This window comes from Pongo abelii, chromosome 3, assembly GCF_028885655.2.
Source record: "Pongo abelii isolate AG06213 chromosome 3, NHGRI_mPonAbe1-v2.0_pri, whole genome shotgun sequence".
NCBI classification, from domain to species: Eukaryota; Metazoa; Chordata; class Mammalia; order Primates; family Hominidae; genus Pongo; species Pongo abelii.
Window position 1 is genome coordinate 51,626,741 of NC_071988.2, and position 23,127 is coordinate 51,649,867.

The window sequence follows — 23,127 nt, forward strand, 5'->3', positions numbered from 1 at the left end:
CTTAAGGGAGAATAATAGTTCAGAGAGGGAAAAAAAAAGGTTGCTTATTGAACTATAGTGTTTCCAGTGACAGAGTTAGGCTGGTGTCAGATCCCATTGTTCATATAAAGCATACAATACAAAAGACAACTTGATTCTTTTGAAAAGAAATAAGTTTTCATGTGCATATTTCTTCCACTTGAAAAATATTATTTTTCAAAATACTATTCAGGCTTTAGGAATATTTCCTTTGGTCTGTACAATTAAATTTAGCATTACATTTATTGTTGCTACTAGTTTGTTTATGACATTTATGATAAGCTTTTGTACATTCTTGACATTCGTTTCAGTGTGATTAATTTCGTGCATGGTGCTGACTTTGTCAGTATCTTCTTCCTGTCAGTAGAACATCCTTGTAGAAGAATCATGGTACATATCTGCCTATTTTTTGTAAATTTCAAACCCAATGAATGCGTCTGTAGAATGGCTTTCCAAAATCATTTATTAGGGAAATAATATAGTGATAACATATGTGCATAATATAATAATAATATAGGTGCATTAGAATTTTATTGTAAAAGAAATTTCAGTGATATTTAGCTTATTGTATAGTTTATTATATGATTTTAAAACAGAAATAAGGTGATATCAACACTAATATTACTCATAGTAACAGCAATAACAATGACAGTGACAAATAATGCAGTATTATCTGAATTATCCAGGTTTTCAAAACAGTATGCTTTTAAGAAACTTTTTTCATGCCTAATTTAAAGCTTCCTGTTTTTCCAAAAACTATTCTCTGATATACAATTTGAAAGTTTCTTTGAGTGAGGGAGCAATATCTCTATTGATCAAATTGCAGATTTTGGTGCAGCTAGTGGAACATATCCTTCACTTGTTTTGGTTTGCAGTATGATTTCAACAAACTTTACAATTGAACATGGTTATAGAATCAAATGGAATTTTGGCTACATTTCTATTTCACACCTGCTTAAAAACAATTAAAGAAGGATCATTTTGTCCCACCTAGACATTCTTTCTCGTTTATGCTGACACATAAAAGCCCTATCTTCATTTCCTAAATAATGTATTTAAACAACTTCTTTTTCTCTTCCTCCTCCTTCCTCTGTCCTTCCTCTCCTTCCTCCTTCCTCCTCCTTCCTCCTTCCTCTGTCCATCTTTTAAGAATTTTAATCATCTTAAGAAATGTCTTCTAGCTTGTCTTCTTGATCCACTCTTTGAAGACTTGTCAAGGTTTCCACAGCTTGTTTATGGGATATCTCAGTTCCAAGGCAGTCAGTTTGTTTTCGGAAGCTTTTCTCCCCATGTTATTATAATGCCTCTCCACCTACAGTTGGCTTATTTTAAATCTCCTAGCGTTAAGCAAATGCCACTTAGCCTATGTATTAGATAGGGTGCAGGCTACTCTCTGTAACAAGGAGAACATAAAACGAAACAGCTCAAACAATGAACAATTTACTTCTCTCCATTAACAGTCCAGAGTAGGTTAGACAGGCTACTCTTCCTGATATCATAAAGAGATTCTTGCTGGCAGAATGTCTTTAAATCACCAACATGAGTGTTGGATCTAAGGTAACTGCTACATTTCTTACCATCTTTAGATCAGAGACAAGAGGGCAAAAGAAGTCCAGAGCAGTGGCTTTAGCTTTATGGAGATATCTGTGAAGTTATATGAGTCATTTCCTCATATCCAGTCTGCCTGAGTATAGTCTGATGGTCACATCTACTGGAAAGTCATGCTGAGAAATGTCTCTACTTGGATCGCTATGTGCCTAGCTACAACACAGGAAGTCCTATTATTAAGAATGAAGACTACATCTAGGAGTTAGTTATCTGTCTCTGATCTTGACTCCACCTGTTAATCATTTTATTTTTCTTTACAAATTCCAGAGTGTATATTTTATTGACTAAAAACTAGCCAATGCATTAGCTTTCCCATACAGGGTGACTTCTAGATGATACATTAATAGGCCAAGGGGCAAGGCACGAAGATTTTTGGAATAAATTAAAAGTATTAGTTCTACATTCAGGGATATTGCTTGGAATAGGAAGGGAATGAAGTGTGGGGGCATTGTATATTAAATGTACATCCATAACATTTAACATAATCAATTTTTGATTACCCTAAACATTTTTTGCTGAATTGGTGCTCCCAGAACTATTTTTGCTGATTTATATTTAAATTTTCTAATATTTTAATATTAACAAGTAACAAAAGTTTTGATGCTTGTAGAAATACTTATTTAAGTTATTTGACAATTAGATATATATCCGTACCCTAGACCTCCCTTGTATTTTACTTTTTTGTTTCACATAGTGCACTGCAGATTTTTTGTTTGTTTAAAGACAAGGAAACCAAATGACCAGCTGAGCAATGATGAATTCAAGTCAGGTCCTTCGGACAAATACATCTTCCCTCCTTTAGGGAATGTTATTTTATTTTTCTAAAATGAGAAAAGTATTAGATGAGAACAGTATTTTAATAAGCCACCCCAATATAGGTGACTGTGTGTGTTCATGGATATGATTATTATGTGATACTCTTGATTTGGAGGTTTTTTTATAATTTTTGTGATGATTATTTTCAGTGTCTAAATGTGTATTATTGTATGGGGATATTTTCTACCTCTTTTTTCTCACTGTTCCTTAAGACATGAAATTGATGTGTAAACTCTTAGAAATTGTATTATTTAATAAAAATTTTAAAATAAACTGTTAAGGAATAAACAAATTAACTGGCCTCTGAACTGCCACTATATAATTTCTCAATCCTTCTATATAAGAAAAATGAAGAATTGTCTCTTGCAAGTTGAACCTAAAATCACTTTTGTGGCCTTAGATATACCAAACATGCAGAAACGTTCATGTTTAATAGGATAAAAGTAGGAAATGGTTAACTAAAAGATATATTGAGCTTATATTAAACTGTTGACTTAACCCGGTTTTGTAGATATTTACTTTGGGGCATTTAGTTTATTTTGAAGTATATTCTATAGGGTAGGTAAGCATTCTCTGGCAGGTTTTGCTACAATGGCAGGGATTAGTGCCACAATAGCAAGATATAGTTTAATTTTGCTATCTGAAAAACTTGCATTTTTCTATGTGGTGTAATTTTTTACAAAATATCTCTCACCACATAGTTATATAGTAACTACAAGACTTAGTGATGCATATTAGTTTTGTTCCTTGACTGTAAGACAATAATGTTCCAATTTAGATGTAAAGACAAGCTCAGTTGAGTTACGAAGAATCTATTGGAAAATAAGTGGCCCATATCCTATTTTCTTACAACTGAAAATGAATTTTGGTTCAGTACCTTCTTTTATTTCCACCATAGGGAAAATACAGATACTCACTATTTCTCTCCTGTGAGAAATATGTTCTAATTTTTGGATCCCAAGGGTTTTATGGAAAATTTGTCCCTCTAAGTCATAGTCTGACCCAATTAGAGTGTGAAAATGATTAATTCATCTACCATTTAAAGGATGTAAAACTGGGTTGTCATCATGGTAACACCATTCTAAGAGACGCACAAATTCTACAAATCAAGAATACAATATTTAAAAACAAACTTTATTAATTTTAATTTACATTTCCCTTTGGGTGTCATGGATCACTATTAAACTGAGATCTAAATGTAAAGATTTTTATAATTTTATTCTTCCCAAACCTAACTTTTAGGAACAGTGAATTTTTTTTTTATATTTTAGATTTATTTTTACTCAAATTCAAAGAGTACAATTGTCTCATTTTGTGTGGATTAAATTGCTGAATTATTGCAAGCTTTTGGATTGCTTGTAATTTGATTCAAAGTATGATTTAACTTATTTCAACAATATCTTTTAAAAATGTATTTAGAATTCAGCAGTCTTGCAGAGTTTTAAGAATAATTTCTGTCTCAAGGAGTACAGTAAAATTGACTTCTCAAATAGCTGTTGGATTAACATTTGAAAGAGTGTAAGAAAACTGTATTTTGTTTCACACAATTAATAAAAAAAAAAATTGTTTCACTTGTACCCTAGACCAGAAACGGCAGAATCTCTCTGTTAAGAAAATAACAATTTGCTTTTCTATAACGCCTTGTTAAATGCAGTGATTTTTAAAAATGTTTAAATAAAGGAACAATTACAAGAGATTTTGACACCTGTCATACTTGAAGGAAGGTTAATGAACTGAAAGAAGTCCTATCACAGTAATAAATTACTATCTATTTCAAAAGAGATTAGGATGGAGCAATTGTCTGCTCAAAGCACTGTGGGGCAGCGATAGATCCACCCATTCAAAGTAATAGGAACTATATTATGTTACTAAAGAGTCATTAAATGCAAACAATAATTTGTACACTAATACATTGATCAATATAAAGTATGTTAAAAACATGAAACAGTGATATTTTATTTCTATCACAAATATTACTTCATATTAGTATTTTTAAAGTTCTTATAAAGCATGTCTCTTCAAACTTTCAATGTACATTAAAAATGTATAAAGACAAAATAGATTTTCTTTTAAAAAATGTTTTATTGTAAAACCATAATACCTAAATGGGTAACTTACTCCTCAGATAAATAATAATATTAATTAGACTTATTTCTAATTAGATTGGATTCCTGTGAGACCCTTTGCAAAAGTTAAACCTCCACTTCCAATTCAGTTTTTCCCAAATCAATACTACTGTTTCCTTCACTGGACCCATATTATTCTCTCTTGTATATAATTCACATTTTAATAATATGGTGCTATTTTTCATCACCTTCAACTCAGTATTAAACAGTGGTATATTTAACACACTTCTTAACATTTTACATGTATTGATATTTTTCTACAACTTTGCAAAACAGCATCTTAATAGTGTGAACAAATAATATAATAACTAAGAGTAATAAATTGCCTTAAAAATTTATAATACTAACCTTGATGGGATGGGAAAGAGGATGAATATATATATGTTCTATATAGATAAGATGAAAAAGTGAATTTATCTGCATTTTTAACATTTGACATTGAATGTAGTCAGAAACTCTGATTTGAGACTTACATGTCCCCAAAATTGTTCAACTACGTGCAGGCAGTCACCCTTCTGTTCTACAATACCTTTCACTTTGCTGCTTCATTCTTCTGTGTCTTGTGATTCAGCATTTTCTCTCATGTCTCCATCCTGACACAGACAATGGGGATCGTTAATCATGACAAGGGGAACAGAGCAAGTTATCCAACATTACAGTGGTCTCATTAGCAATTAAATGATATTAATAGATTAGTAAGAAGATCCCATGGTGAATTATAAAGAAAAATGATAAAACAAATTAATTATTTGATTTTAGTTCACATGTAGAAATTCATACTTACTAGTGTGATTTACCAGGAGACTATTTGTAGCATGTGGACTGTTGTTCAACAGCAAGGACGAGCTATTTATTTGCACTGAAAAAATAATCATGACTGAGTAAATTTAGGATTTCAGAAATTTTCAAAGTATCTCATAAGAAATATGATACCATATTTTACCTGGCTGTCCATTTCCACTGAAAGATAAACCAGAACTATGGACAAACTTTCTTTTACAAAAAGAAAAATGTTTATTTGCAGGTTGTTTCACATAATGGCCACTTTTCAGTGAACGTAATATATCCATTTAAGCATGTTTTGTTGTATTTGATGCAGTGTTTCTCTCATCCAGAATAATCTAAACTCAAAGATATGAACATTGCATCTGTAATAGAAACATAATGAGCTCCATACTTCTCCCGGCCTGAGTCAACTTGTGTGATTTATCTGAGATCAGGTTTCAGATCTTTGCAGAAAATTATCCATAAGGTAAATGCTATGCATGTACATGGAATATCATTGATATGTCTACTTTTGATGACATCTTTATCTGCCCAATTACCTTAGGATGTGTGAATGATTTGAAAGTGTTAGGAGGAAGAGATTTTATACGCTTGAGTTTTCATTTTTTCTTTTATAAGTTGAAAAGTATTTCCTAAGGTAAAAGGATATCTCTTTATTTTGCTTTTGTTTGGTTTTTGTTTGTATGTTATTGCAGATTCAATAGAAAGAGGAAATCCTCTAAATCAACATTATGTAAACAACTTCTCCCACATATTCTTAATTTATTTGTGTAAACAAAATATTTCACAAATCTCAGGCATGTGGGCAGTAACAATGTTATTGAGATTATTATTGATTTTTTGCTTTAATTTTTAAAAATCTAAATAATTAAAATTTTCTAAGTGTAAATAAAATTTAATTTTCAATTTTACCCAAAAAACACAATTACTTTCATAGAATGTTACATAAATACTTGGAAAGTATGATCCACAGTTGGACACTTAAGCCATTCATAAATTGTCCAGTAAATTTAACATGTTTGGGCACAGACATTTTGTGCTAATTATCTTAGTTTTATTAGTGAGTTTTCCAGAGAGGACTTTAAACACAGTAATGCAGAGTATCTGATCATTCATTCTTTCTCAGCTAAACCCATCTCTTTTCTTTTTTTTCTTTCTTTTTTTTTTTTTTTTTTTTTTTTTTTTTTTGAGATGGAGTTTCACTCTGTCACCCAAGCTGGAGTGCAATGAGGGATCTCATCTCACTGCAACCTCTGCCTCCCGGGTTCAAGTGATTCTCCTGCCTCAGCCTCCTCAGTAGCCGGGATTACAGGTACTCACTACCACACCCGGCTAATTTTTGTATTTTTAGTAGAGATGGGGTTTTACCATGTTAGCCAGACTGGTCTCTACTCCTGACCTCAGGTGATCCGCCCACCTCGGCCTCCCAGAGTTCTGGGATTACAGGCGTGAGCCACCATGCCTGGCCCTCATCTCTCTTTCAATAAGTAAAGGACTTGTATGGTGGAAAAATCTCTTGATCATTTAATTTTAAAGTTGATATTCACAATTTTAGTTCTAATATTCTGACCTCATGAGATAATAAAAGAAGATACTAGATAATATATACTTTTCTTATCAGACAACAAAATAGAAATGACACAAACCTGAGTTCTAATTCAGACACTTCCATTTTCGTGTGTCACTTTAAACCATACATTAAATTGTGCCAATCCTGAGTTTCCAAATATTAAAATAAGAATAATAATATTTATCCTGCCCAGCTTATTTAGTCATGGAACAAAAAAATGGTTTTATAAATTTCAGCATTCTATGTAAAAGTAAAAATATGGCAAAAATATTTCAAATGGAAAACAATATGTATAATAATTAAATTTATTTTTTAACATTCCTTAAGCCTTAAGCAGCAAGCCTACCAAGGAGAAGGAGTACACAAATTGTCTTATCTTAGTTAGATTTACAGAATAATTTATTTTGGCATTGATTTGGTATTTAGAATGAGGACCTGAATTAGAATAATTGAAGTGGGAAGTAGGTGATGATGTTACTGAAAAAAAATATTAATAGAAAGTTTGACTGAGTGTGTGCCACAGACAAGGAAGAGTCAAAATGCACTGCTTTGTTTTGAGTTTAGGGAGACGGAAGCATGATTGTGCTACTGACCAAAATAAATAGACAGAAAGAAAAGACAACTGAAAATTGGAGAGGATGAACTGTGTATGACAAATGACTGTTTAGATACTGGCGATGATGGCCATAAAATGTTACTCTTAAAGAGTCCGTTAAAAAACTATGCCTATAGCTGGAAAATACTTGAGATCTGAAAGTATAATTTTGGAAATCAAGTGTGTAGAGGTTACAGTTGTTTTATGCATTAGAAGATTTATTAGACAGAGAGTATAAAAAAAGATTAAAAGAGAGTAAAAAAATAAACAAAAAACTGTAACCAATACAGCTGGTGAGAGATTCAAAGAAAATTGGGGAGTTGAAAGTAAAAAAAAAAAAAAAAAAAAAAAAAAAAAAATGCTGTTGGGAAAATAATAAATCATTTCAAAGGAATAAGACAGGATCCAGGAAACAGAAAAAATAAAGGAATTTCAAAAATAATGAAGCTCATGGAAAACATAAAACTTCAAAATAGTGTAAAGCTACATAAGATTGGTCTATTATTATACTGAAATAGACTGAAATCACAGTTAATAAAACCTGGTATCTGAATTTTATGTATCTGAACTAGAGATTATAATATTACTAAAATATCATTAGTTTAATAAAATATTTAAATAATTTTCTTTCAAATAGAGAATGATGATAGTTAAGTGTCAAATTATGAGAAGCTTTCATTACTTCATGGGAGATTTTAAAAGTCACATTAAATTCCATTACTAATTGATAACCAATTGAAAATAAGCGAAAGCTTTTCTACTTTTTAAAGTGTACTCGTTGTGAAAAATGAGATTTAGTTTATGCAAGATTTTTAAGGAAAAATTGATAGCTTTCTACACCAACCCTGAGTTTCCAAATATTAAGATAAGGATAATCATATTTATCCTGCCTAGCGTACTTAATTATGGCACAATAAGATAGTTTTTATAAGTTCTAACACTTTATTTAGATTTAAAACTGATGAAAAGAATATATTATGTATTATTTAAGCATATTATATTAAGCATGTCATATAGACATGACCTCATTTAATACAACAGTCTTTTGAGATAGGCTTATGTATTCATTAGAACTAGCTTTTGCTTAATACAAGTGAAAGCCCAAAGACCTAAGTAGGTGAAATTTATTTATTTATTCATGTAAAAGAAGCCTGAGGGTTACTAAGCACAAGACTGATATGGTACCTCTTTATCATCAGATTCCTGGATCATTGTCATTCTGCAAAGACATCCTCAGTATACAGCTTTCATTCTTAAAGAAACTTCTGTTCTAGCCCTACATGACTTCTGGATTACCAAACATCAACTCTACTTTCCAGGGAGGAAGGAGGAAAGGGTAAAAATGAAAAAAAAAAAATCCATCCAGCGAAATCAGCACCCTTTAAAGCAAATTCCTGGAAGCAACATACAACTATTATACTTTCACTTATATCTCTTTGAATTCTCTCCACCTCGATTCTGCAAAGAGAGATGATAAATGTCAGCTTATTATTGGACACACTGTTACATCCAATATAGAGATTCTGTTCCTAAGCAAAAAGGAAAGAATGGTTAGTGGATAGGCATCTGGCTGTATTCACCATAGTACTATTATCCATTTCAATTCATAATACATATTAAGAAGCTGAGGCTTAGGAGAGGTCAGGTTAGTTTTATAAAATCAGAAACAAGAAAATTATCAGAAGTCTGTCATTCAGAAATTGCCTTACACCCCGTTTTCTTCTCTATCCAAATAAGCTATGATGCTAATATAGTTTCTCAATTTATGCTGGATTCCTACAATTTATTCAACAATTTCTATAATTTACACTGAATTTCTAACTGACCATACGTTCAAAGAATCCTTAGTTCTCTGTTGACCATATTATTCCTTTGTGCTCCTGTACAAACACACACAACAAACGCATCATAAACATGCACACACACACACACACACACACACACACAAATGTACACCTGTTTACATACATATATACAATGGTTGAGTATTTTCTGCCAATTGGATTTTAAGTTTATTTGTCTTATTTTTAAAGTCTTTAATCTTTATATTCAGAATCAACTGCTCATAGTAACAACCATTAAATCTATGCTCTGGTAATCTCTTTATTTCACCTGAGCCAAGATTATGTTTTTTCTATTACTGGGCATGGCTCTAATCCCAGTAGTTCCATGCATTTTTTTCTATATAAGTTGTTCTTGAGATTCCTCCCCAAAACAGTTTGAACTAAATGTAATAATCCTATTTTTAAAAAATCTGTGATAGATTTTTCCGCAGCTAGATTATAATAATTTTCAAAACTTATATTATCTCTGTATTCACCTGGCACCTGTCACAACAAAGGACACATAGTTTTGTCTTTTAAAATTGTTGATAGATATTGTCATTGCTTTCTCAAATATCTTATTTGTATATATTAGTATAGCCTTAGGTATCAGTGTTTCCAATGTGTATAATTTTAATATTATTTTGAATTAGAAAATATTGCTTTCTAATGGCCAATAATAACACCTACCAGAACTTTGTAAGAGTGGGTTATTGAGTTATTCATAAACTATTAATTATAATTCCAATCATATCAATTTAATGTATTGAGTTCTGCCTAGGTATATAGTAATAGAGCAAGAGTTATATATGTTCATGTCATTGTTCCAGTTTCATATACACAAGCACACTTATGTGATTCAGGGTTGAAAACTGAAACCGTGACATTTATTAATAAGCAATTGTGTACATTCATTATGTATCTAACATATGCACAATGAAAATTATATGAGTATGTATGGTGAAATTTCCAGGGGTTTTTACAATCTTTCTGTCTCTCCCTCTTGGTCTTTCTTTTTTTGTTGTCTTTTCTTTCTTTCTCTGAAGGATGTACATAACTGAATATGTTGTATTTGTGTGTGTGCATATGTATGCATAATATGCATAATATGCATATGTATACACACAGATATACATAGGTATACATATATGTTTATGAGCTTCAAAGGAAACAATAAATTTATTTATATTAAGGTTAGTAGATCAACATAATCATTAATTTATATAACTTGATGATGCAAAAATTAGGCTTTGAGAAGCCATTCCAAACATTAGACCACTGTTTGGGGATTTGAAAGATTGTGGATTATTGCAAATGTGCTTGTATTCTTTTATTAGTTTTTCATAAAAGCTTCTTGAGCACCAATTTTATATCAGACATTCTTTGAATTGCTTTTATTATGTCGTATACTATAGTTGTTTTAAAAGAAAAAAATTATTACATTCACTATACAATTTTTGAAATTGTGAGATGTTTTAATTGAACATAGTTTTTAGACACCCTAAAACCTCAGAAATAACTTTAATATTATCTCAGTGCTTTCCTAGACCATGACTTGCGTAGCTGTTTATCACTGACATTGTGGGCAGCGGGTTAATTGTAATTGCATGGTCACCTGGACTATCCTATAATTTGAAGTAGAGTCCTTCTGCTGTGTCGGCCTTGACGGTATATTATTTCCAAGCATTAATGCCAGAATGCTCTTTAAATTGGTTATGGAACTGGAAAAGAAGTGATTTACGTGCTCGATTTAGTGCATTCCTCTTGCTGTCCGCTTCAGGCCACTTTCCTAGGAATGGCAGAATGTGAGCAGAATTAAAATTCAGATTTAACCAAAGTTGGAAAAAAAAAATAACATGAAACAAAGGGAAATGAAAGTAATGTCAACTCTACCTATTTGTTGACAAGTACGTAGTATACAAATCACTGGATATCTTGAACTACGTATTTCCCTCTTGGAAATTCGTGAATTAAACAATAAAAGGTGGATTTTAATAAATAAGTGCCTGTACGCATTGAATTCTCTACAGATTTTTTAAGCAACAGGGAAAACTAAAGACATTTTTTTTTTTCTCTTAAGGATAGGAGGAGGACGGAGGAAGAAGCGAATTAAATGTATTTCTTAAGATTTCACAAAATGTACTTCAGTGGAAACACTAGACTCTTTAAGAAACATATTTTTTGTCTTTGCAAAAATTATTACTTAAATTAAGGCACATTATATTTCACTTTAATTTTGGATTTGTTAGGCTGCATTTAGAAGGTACTCATTTCTTCTGTGATGTTTTGACTCAGAGCACCTATGGTTTTGTCGACGTGTGATGCTTAGCTGAGTTCCCCTTTTATAGTTATATTTGCAAACATCTACAGCAAGCTTTTTCTCTCTCATTATGTAAGAAATGGGTTAGGAAACATTTTGTTATCTAATATTTTCTGGTCAGATGAGCTGACCATACTTTAAAATCCCAGCCCTATAATAAAACAAAATTTCTGGTAATATTAAACTCTTAAATATTCATTTATTTAACCAAAATGTTTATCCTTAGCAAACTACCACTGGATCAGAAAACCAAATACTGCAAGTTCTCACTTACAAGTGGGAGCTAAATGATGAGAACAAATGGACACATAGAGGGGAACAACACTCACTGGGGCCTTTCGGAGAGTGGAGAATGGGAGGAGGGAGAGAATCAGGAAAAACAATTAGTGGACACCGGGCTTAATACCTAAGTGATGAAATGACCTGTACAATAACCCTCCATGACACAGATTTACCTATGTAACAAACCTGCACTTGAACCCCTGCACTTAAAATAAAAGTTAAAAAATAATATTAATAAAGATACCCAGAACTTTACTTCCTAGTATGTTCCAGTAGCTGGCAGTTATTATGCTCAGATTTTTCTACCAAACCATAGGAGTTAGTGGTTGAAAATATAGATCTAATTTAAAAAAGAAATGCTTAAGACTTTTTTCATTCTTCTTGCATTTTAAAAGTAGAGACTCTACTTCTTATTCTGTCATAAACCTTTCGAAAGGTAAACATTATCCTGAAGTTATGACTTTTTGTACTCCATGTATTTGCTCTGTGTGTGTCTATCGCTAATTCAGAACATATTATTGTTTTGTTGGTTTCAAACTTTATGGAATTGACAAACATTTCATGTATAACTTGACAACTTTTACTGTCAGCATTATTTTTCATCATTTGTCACTTTGGTGAATGTAGAACTAATTTAATTTCATTGCAATGTAGTATTCTATTATGGGTTCTTTCTAATTTTTTCACTATTGCAAGTAATAGTACAATAAGCATTTTAATACATGGCTCAACATATATGTGAATGTTAGTATAGTAAATATGCAGAAAAGTAAAATTTAGGCAGATACTACCAAATGTTTTCCCAAAGTGTGTTTGTCCTAAGCACTATATACAAATTCTCTTTTTATCACTTTTCCACAAATACTGGGCAATATGAATATTTTAAACGATTTTTAGTCTGATTTATTTGAAATGGTAACTACATTTACACTTACCCATTTAGAGGAAAGAATGAGGATCTCTTTTATGTCTAGTAGCATTAGTTTTTTTATTTTCTAAAATTTCTGTTAATGTGATTTGGAAATTTATCACTAAGATCAATTGCCTTTTATTGAAAATAAAAAAGCAGATAAAAAGGAAGAAAATGAGGGAGATGCTGCAGTTTTCTAAGAAGATAGAAGTGAGACTGTAGAAACCTTGTAGCCATTCCATGCAGTTGGTATATGAGTGATATAACCGATACATATGCAAAGTTTGGCTCTCATGACATTTTGGTGACCTTAAGTTGATGTCAGAGATCAGGCTTAATTTATTGCTCTAAATGATTTTGAGCTATGTAGATACTTACTATAACAAACAATGGAAATTTACTAAATAGGAAATTGCTTGGCCATTAACTTATTTTACACGCTAATATTCTAAACCTATGAAATAAAAAATCTCTGATTGATAAAACACAAGAAATAAAACTATTTTGAGACCATGATAATTCAATGAAGTCAAATTTTAAAATTTTTTTAAAGACAGATTTAAATTTTATCATGAGCCTAATATATAGCCTTTTATATATGAGGCTGGAACATTTTCATACAATGTTTTGTGCCTCTTGCAATTTAATTATAGCCGGCATAAAAGGATTCTAGACCTTGAAATATTTGTGATTGGATACTCTGTCTTGTTGCTTTTTGGGTTCCTGGTATTTGGCATAGTCACGTTATGTCAATCATATGTCCTGAAAAGTCTGGGACAATTATAGTCCTTTCCCTTTATGTCCATGTATTATCAATAGTGACCCTTTTTACTATTAGAATTCTCCCAACACTGACATCAATTTATCTGATTTGATAAATGAAACATTGAAAACAATGTTTGATATATGCAAAACAGTAATACCTATCATCAATTGAATAACATGTGCCAGGTATTGGGCTAAATACTGATATGATTTATTTCAGTCATAAAATGAAATTGACAGCAAGGAAACTGTTATTCAGAGAGTGTAATTTGGCTAAGTAACTGACAGAATTATTAAAGGAAATGTTCATCTCTTTATAATCAGCGCCTGAGACAGTGACCCCTACCAAAAGATTTTTAAGTCTTTGTTCATTGTTTGAGAAACAGAAATACAGATTCTGAAAAAATCCCATGGTACTTGTTTGAAGGAAAGAAATAGAAAAATTTGAAAAGCTATAAATTTTATTATTCTTTTACCACTCCTAGATCTGTACATTCATGGTTTTTCATGCCAGGGGGCTTTTCTTTGAGAAAATGATGAGTCTTTGTTTTCAGTAAGGTTCTTGTGTTTTTATTTCTTTATGTTTTTCATTTGAGAAAGTCTGTTGGTTTAAATGTGAACACTTTAAGGCAGAAATCACTGCTCTTTTGAGTATAGTAAATAGCTTTCCAATGGTTCCAATGGGTGCAGTAGGTTACTTAAATGGGCCGCAGATGTGTATCTGTACAATTTAAGAGCAGGAAGAGACTTGTAGCAAACATTGATCCCCACTGTAGACAGGGGAAAAAAATACATTGTATGAAAATGTTCCAGCCTCATATATAAAAGGCTATATATTAGATTCATGATAAAACTTAAATCTGTCTTTAAAAATTTTTTTATCATTTCATAGTCCTGGGACAAAATAATTAAAGACTTGTAAATGAATGAATGAAATTATATTAAGTTGTTTATCTTTTACAGCAACAGTCATAGAGGTGACTTTAAAAATAAATTATAGTATTTCCTGCCAAATGCCACTCCTTTAATATAGCTTTTAATATTATTAACAAGAGATAACTAGTTAATAGTTAATAATCTTTTAGTAGATGGAAAATTGAAGAATTATAAGTTTTAATATATCTTTTATTATCTTCAAATACAGGGTTTTCTTAAGGCATGAGATATATACCATAGGACTATACATGAAATTTAAAAGATGATAGAATATAGTAGATATTTCTAAGAAAGGAAAACAATCAGACACTGACTCACAAAAAGATGTGACTTTTTAATGATACGTGTCATTATGGAACAGAGCAGATCTTTCTTTGAAGGATGAGATACTTGTAAACACAAAACTCAGGAGCCCATCCTTTGGTTTGTAGAAACAACTACTAGATCTGCCATATTTACTTATATACTCGGGTTTCAGCTGCCATACAATCTGTTCTTTTTCTTGGAAAAATATTGGTGTCAGTACTCTAAAAACTTCTTCATTCATATGGGAAATGTCCAGGATTTTATTCAAAATTTAAACATACTGAAATGGCACAGTTTATAAAAATCATCAAGTGTGCTATGTATGCACCTGCAAATATTTAACTTCCTTTATCTAGAAGCTATTTAATAATACTTCCTTTCTTTAGGAGTTATTTAATAATACTCCATTTGACTAATTTAAGTTATATTTCTCTGTTTCTAAACAGGGATGTTGGAATACCATCCAACATTAATCTGGTCTTCTGGGAACTTATAGTTTGGAGAGAGAAAACATAGAATATTAATAAGAACTAAACAATGTGATATGTAAGTTGGTATGTAAATGTACAGACTATGAAGAGCATAAGAATGTGTTTGTTAGAGTATAAAAATATAAGGTAACAATAAAGGATATTATATGAACAATTTGGAAGAAACACATTTTTGTCTACATAGTCATCTCTGGCTAGTTAGACAAAGCACAGTATCCTTTTTACTTTGTAGACTTTGTCTATAGACTTATTCTCCCTTTATTCGGTCACTTTGAAACAGTATACCTTTTAAAAAATTGTACCCATATATGTACCCATATATGTTTATATTTAGAGCACTATAATAGTGCTCTAAATTCTCTGTAAAAATCTCATTCCTCTTGTTTGATTACTTAATAACTGTAGCCAATCAGGAATATAGTAAAAGAAGAAAGTATAATGAAGTATATGGTGAAGCAATGTTGCCATTAGTAAAATTTTTACATATTTTCAACTCCCTGGAAGGAGAGACCAAGTCGTTCTTCTAGTTCATTGTTTTTAATTATTTCTAGGATTTTCATAGATTGATATTTACATCTAAGCTTTCAAAGGGCTTTTATGGACCTGGCTTAATAACCTTCACTCTTGTGATATGAAAGTGGAGTATCCACCATTTCGTCCCTTCTTTGTTCTAAGTTGGAAAAAGAAACCTTTGAACCTGAAACCTTGCCTTTAGGCATCCTATGTATTCAAATCTCTTAGTCAGTAGTCTTTTACTCAGGAGATGCTAGAAGCAACTAAAAAAATCAAGAGGACTCTGAAAACTCACCAAAGCTATTTGAAATGTACTTTTTATTATCTGTGTAAAGTCTGTCTTCTTCACTGATAGTTCCTGGTTTCTGATATGTGAGAGATTCTATAAAGGAAAATACCATAGAACATCAGATTTGCAAACTCAATTTAAAACTGTCTCCCACTTTGCATGTTTGGTTATAAAATGTTTTTCATCAAGTGGCAAAGCAACATTCTTCCTCTCAGAACCTGTCTTTTGTACCAGCTAACTGGATATTTTGTCACATTCAGTTTACGATGGCTGATAGCCAAAGAACTATGGAAAAATTAACCGGATTCTCTTCATTACATTAGCAAAGAGAGATGAAATGTCAAACCAAGTGAAAAAGTACTGATCTTTGTTGTTATACTCTTCTGCTTCAAAGCCTAAGCACCAAGTCAGCATTAGAAATCACTTTACTTAAAGAAGCACGGAGCAAAGGAAAAACACTCAAAGCTGTTTTATGTGATATTTATTACTTTCATGGGCTTCTGGCAATATGTAATAGAATATGCTGTATTAGATTCTAACTAAATGTTAAAATATGTAATATATGATATAGCATATTAAACATACATTAAATAATATATATCGTTTTGGTCTAACCACCAGTGCTGTGTGACTGAGTATTAAGAACAGAGAAAATAGAGCATGAAAAAATTAATTCCACTGACTGATCCTATATTAGCAGCCATTTGACGATGATTTTTCTTTGTAACTTTTACCACCTGTTTTTTGTTGATCATGCTTTTTAGACTCCATTGATAACATTCTCAATTCCCATGGTATCACTTATAGTGAGTGGGTGAGCGATTTAAAATAAAACGTGTAATAGGAGACCATCAAATTTGGACTGTTGTATAAGTGATATTGAATCATTTCAACTGTAGTAAATTGGATGAATAGGAAATGGAAGTGAAGAGCTCATCACAAATGAATGCCCAGCCTTCTGAGTAGATGACGATGGGGTGATATGAACAGCTATAAATCAATCATGAACTAAACAGCTCCTCTGCTGTTTCTGTTACACTAACTAAAAATCTGTCATTCATACATTTATATTAAGAAAGCCCAGAGGTCTCTGCAGTGTAAATATTGTATGAGCTGGGTGACACTATAAACCTGTTCCTCACTACTAACCACAGACTTCAGATTATATGTTAATAAGCAATCACCTTGTAAGTCTCAGTACTCCAGATAACTAATTGTGTGGCCGACTAGGTTTGAAGAAGGGTCAGGATTGCTTTTTTAATTATATGTGAGTGCACAAAAGTCTTTTCCTTGCCAGTATGAAAGATAGATGAAAATGAGAAAAGCCCAAGAAGTTGACTTTGAGTAAGTCAGGTGCAACTATTGATTTTATATATATATATGTATATATGTATGTATGGATACATATACGTATATATGTATGTATGGATACATATACGTATATATGTATGTATGGATACATATACGTATGTATGTATGTATGGATACATATACGTATGTATGTATGGATACATATACGTATGTATGTATGTATGGATACATATACGTATGTATGTATGTATGGATACATATACGTATGTATGTATGGATACATATACGTATGTATGTATGGATACATATACGTATGTATGTATGTATGGATACATATATATGTATGTATGTATGGATACATATATGTGTATATGTGTGTGTATGTATACATATATGTGTATATGTGTGTGTATGTATACATATATATGTATATGTGTGTGTATGTATACATATATATGTATATGTGTGTGTATGTATACATATATATGTATATGTGTGTGTATGTATACATATATATGTATGTGTGTGTATGTATACATATATATGTATATGTGTGTGTATGTATACATATATATGTATATGTGTGTGCATGTATACATATATATGTATATATGTATATGTATATATACACACACATATTTATAAAGTTCATTTACAATGATCAATTGCCTAAAAGAATTCAACAGACTAGGGAAGAAGCAGGAAATCCCCATCTTGTAATCTTAAGGAATTAGGACACAAAAGACCCAAAGCCTCCTTGAAAGATACAAAATACATACAGGCCATGACAGGACAGACCTCAGACTTAATCAGTGAGATCTTAGTTTTTTTTTCTGTTGGCTAAAGATCCAAGTTGGGTTTTTGAGTGTCATCACTGTATGTTAACTATAAAGAATTTTTAGATAGACTATGAAATGTTAAGTGAAGGGAAAAGTTAAGTTACATAATGATTTTCAGAATCAAAGCTTAACAAATCAGGCTCTGGCAGCTCTAAATCTGAGAAGCACAGACAGTGGGCTGAACAGCTGCTGCTGAACTTGCTGCAGGCGCCTACTTTATAACATGTTTATGTCAGGCAATGGGAAATGGATTTGTCAGGGTGAGAATGGTAGCTGGATTACACAAAAGGAAAGGAAATGCTTGCTTTTGCTTTCTTATTGGGCAAATTTCAGCAACATTGACTCTCAAATGATTAGGACCAGAGTAGTTTAGGTTTGGCATTTCTATAATGCTTGCTTCCCAAGCTCAGCATACTTCAATTCTAATAGAAATTTGGACCCCCCCAAAAATTAAAAAGTAGATGTAAATATTACAAAAAAGCATAGTAGGAACTAAAATATAAAATAAAAACTTTTACATAACAGATTTTATCCTTTGCTTTTTTTTTATTATACTTTAAGTTCTAGGGTACATGTGCACAATGTGAGGGTTTGTTACATATGTATACATGTGCCATGTTGGTGTGCTGCACCCATTAACTAGTCATTTACATTAGGTATATTTCCTAATGCTATCCCTCCCCACTCCCCCACCTCATGACAGGCTCTGGTGTGTGATGTTCCCCTTCCTGTGTCCAAGGTTTCTCATTGTTCAATTCCCACCCAAGAGTGAGAACATGTGGTGTTTGGTTTTTTGTCCCTGCAATAGTTTGCTGAGAATGGTGGTTTCCAGCTTCATCCATGTCCCTACAAAGAACATGAACTCATCCTTTTTTATGGCTGCATAGTATTCCATGGTGTAATGTGCCACATTTTCTTAATTCAGTCTATCATTGATGGACATTTGGGTTGGCTCCAAGTCTTTGCTATTGTGAATAGTGCCGCAATAAACATACGTGTGCATGTGTCTTTATAGCAGCATGATTTATAATCTTTTGGGTATATACTCAGTAATGGGATAGCTGGGTCAAATGGTGTTTCTAGTTCTAGATCCTTGAGGAATTGCCAAACTGTCTTCCACAATGGTTGAAGCAGTTTACAGTCCCACCAACAGTGTAAAAGTGTTCCTATTTCTCCACATCCTCTCCAGCACCTGTTCTTTCCTGACTTTTTAATGATCGCAATTCTAACTAGTGTGAGATGGTATCTCATTGTGGTTTTGATTTGCATTTCTCTGATGGCCAGTGATGAGCATTTTGTCATGTGTCTTTTGGCTGCATAAATGTCTTCTTTTGAGAAGTGTCTGTTCATATCCTTCACCCAAATTTTGATGGGGTTGTTTTTTTCTTGTAAATTTGTTTGAGTTCTTTGTAGATTCTGGATATTAGCCCTTTGTCAGATGAGTAGATTGCAAAAATTTTCTCCCATTCTGTATGTTGCCTGTTCACTCTGATGGTAGTTTCTTTTGCTGTGCAGAAGCTCTTTAGTTTAATTAGACCCCATTTGTCAATTTTGGCTTTTCTTGCCATTGCTTTTGGTGTTTTAGACATGAAGTTCTTGCCCATGCCTATGTCCTGAATGGTATTGCCTAGGTTTTCTTCTAGGGTTTTTATTGTTTTAGGTCTAATATTTAGGTCTTCAATCCATCTTGAATTAATTTTTGTATAAGGTGTAAGGAAGGGATCCAGTTTCAGCTTTCTACATATGGCTAGCCAGTTTTCCAAGCACGATTTATTAAATAGGGAATCCTTTGCCCATTTCTTGTTTTTGTCAGGTTTGTCAAAGATCAGATGGTTGTAGATGTGTGATATTATTTCTGAGGACTCTGTTCTGTTCCATTGATCTATATCTCTATTTTGGTCCCAGTACCATGCTGTTTTGGTTACTGTAGCCTTGTAGTATAGTTTGAAGTCAGATACTGTGATGCCTCCAGCTTTATTCTTTTGGCTTAGGATTGTCTTGGAAATGCAGGCTCTTTTTTGGAGCCATATGAACTTTAAAGTAGTTTTTTCCAATTCTGTGAAGAAAGTCATTGGTAGCTTGATGGGGATGGCATTAAATCTATAAATTACTTTGGGCAGTATGGCCATTTTCACAATATTGATTCTTCCTATCCATGAGCGTGGAAGGTTCTTCCATTTCTTTGTGTCCTCTTTTATTTTTTTGAGCAGTGGTTTGTAGTTCTCCTTGAAGAGGTCCTTCACATCACTTGTAAGTTGCATTCCTAGGTATTTTATTCTCTTTGAAGCAATTGTGAATGGACATTCACTCATGATTTGGCTCTCTGTCTGTTACTGGTGTATAAGAATGCTTGTGATTTTTGCACATTGATTCCGTATCCTGAGACTTTGCTGAAGTTGCTTATCAGCTTAAGGAGATTTTGGGCTGAGACGATGGGGTTTTCTAAATATACAATCATGTCATCTGCAAACAGGGACAATTTGACTTCCTCTTTTCCTAATTGAATACCCTTTATTTCTTTCTCTTGCCTGATAGCCCTGGCCAGAACTTCCAACACTATGTTGAATAGGAGTGGTGAGAGAGGGCATCCCTGTCTTGTGCCAGTTTTCAAAGGGAATGCTTCCAGTTTTTGCCCATTCAGTATGATATTGGCTGTGGGTATGTCATAGATAGCTCTTATTATTTTGAGATACATCTTATCAATACCTAATTTATTGAGAGTTTTTGGCATGAAGGGCTGCTGAATTTTGTCAAAGGCCTTTCTTCATCTATTGAGGTAAACATGTGGTTTTTGTCATTGGTTCTGTTTATATGCTGGTTTACATTTATTGATTTGCATATGTTGAACGAGTCTTGCATCCCAGGGATGAAGCCCACTTGATCATGGTGAATAAGCTTTTTGATGTGCTGCTAGATTCGGTTTGCCAGTATTTTATTGAGGATTTTTGCATCCATGTTCATCAGGGATATTGGTCTAAAATTCTCTTTTTTTTGTTGTGTCTCTGCCAGGCTTTGGTATCAGGATGATGCTGGCCTCATAAAATGAGTTAGGGAGGATTCCCTCTTTTTCTATTGATTGGAATAATTTCAGAAGGAATGATACCAGCTCCTCGTTGTACCTCTGGTAGAATTTTGCTGTGAATCCATCTGGTCCTAGACTTATTTTGGTTGGTAGGCTATTAATTATTGCCTCAATTGCAGAGCCTGTTATTGTTCTATTCAGGGATTCAACTTCTTTCTGGTTTAGTCTTGTATCCTTTGCTCTTATTTTCAAAAATACCTGAAATGTATCTCCTTTTCAGAAGCTTTGCCAACTTACCTATTTAAAGGGTACATTTCCTGTCCTAGGGTACATCTGACATAAGAACATAATGATAAATTTAATCTATGCATGTCAAACTAGGCTAGTTAAAATCAGATATTGCGTTTTGTTTCTCTTATATTCAGAGATTGTTTAGTCAATGTTTATACTGCCCAATTTGGATTTAGTTGGTGATTGCAAAGTTTGGAGATTGAAGTGCTAAATTTGAAACAGGAATATGGAAATATAGAGACTGTGTGTGTGTGTGTGTGTGTGTGTGTGAATACAAGTACATGTATTTACAAACAAACCAAAATATGGCAAAATGAAACATAAAACCTAATAAATTTGTGATTTGGGGGCTTTAATTTACACATTATAAGATAATACGTAAAATATCTTAAAATCATCTTAATTGTATAGAAAGAGATAATAAAGAAAAAGACAATAAATATAAGAAAAAATTTAAGTTTAAACAAATATGAATTTACTCTCCTTAAATAATAAATGGCATTTATATCATGGTCAAAAAAGTCAAACATTAAGTTTGAAATGTCACAGCTTTTCAAAGGTGAAATAATTAGTTCTTCAAACTCTTAAATAAAACTGATGTAAAATGTCCTTTGTGTTCTTTAGTCTGTTTTGTAAGACAGAAAATTAACTATCACTTAACTTTGTAACAGGATATTATTTCTAAAACTCAAAAATTAATCTTTTAATATGAGTTTGCTTACAAATCTTATTATTTTGAGGTGTTAAATATTTTAATGTAAATTTAGTAGATGTAATACTAAAAGTAGAATCTTTAATGCTGTTTATAAATTATATAGAATGTTGTCTAGTTTTAAATACATTGTCTGTTAAATTTTGAAAAACTTTTTTGGAAAGGGCTACAGTTTTGTATCATTGCTAGTACAAAATTATAGATTCAACCTGAATAAATATGAGGTATAGGCAAAAAGAAAATGTTTCCCACCTGAAGAATAACATATGAGTAATTTTCTAAATGCTAGCTAAAGTACAAAGAAGAGCTAGGAAGACAAGATTAAAGCTGAATATGAAAATTATTCAGTATTCCACAATAAAGAAGAAAAGAGGAATAAACGGCAAACAAACAGAGGGTGAAAAAACAGATAATATAATAGTAAATTTAAATCCAACTATATCAATAATTACATTATGTGATAACTGGCTTAATTCTACAATTAAAAGGCACAGATCATTAGAGTACAATAAGCAATCAAAACTCAAATTTATTCTGAATAAAAGTTATTCAAAATAAATGAATATTCTGAATAAATTAATACTATTCTGTTTATAAGAAACATATTTTAAATATAAAGACACAGATGGGTTGAAAACATAAAATGAATAAAAACATACCAAGTAAAAAGGAAGCAAGCATAAGAAGGCTCTGTTGGCAATTATTAATATTGGATAAAGATAGATTACAGAACAAGGAGTATCAGTTAAAATAAAGTACTGTGTTTCAAAGTGATAAAATAGTTAACTCCTCAGAAAG

The 23,127-nt window shown here is 32.0% G+C and overlaps 1 protein-coding gene across 7 annotated transcripts in view; it reads left to right on the top strand.

Annotated features, from left to right (window-relative positions):
* Window positions 1–23,127, top strand: part of EPHA5 (EPH receptor A5) — a 361,246-nt gene that overhangs the window by 135,645 nt on the left and 202,474 nt on the right. The gene's annotated exons all lie outside the window — the stretch shown is intronic.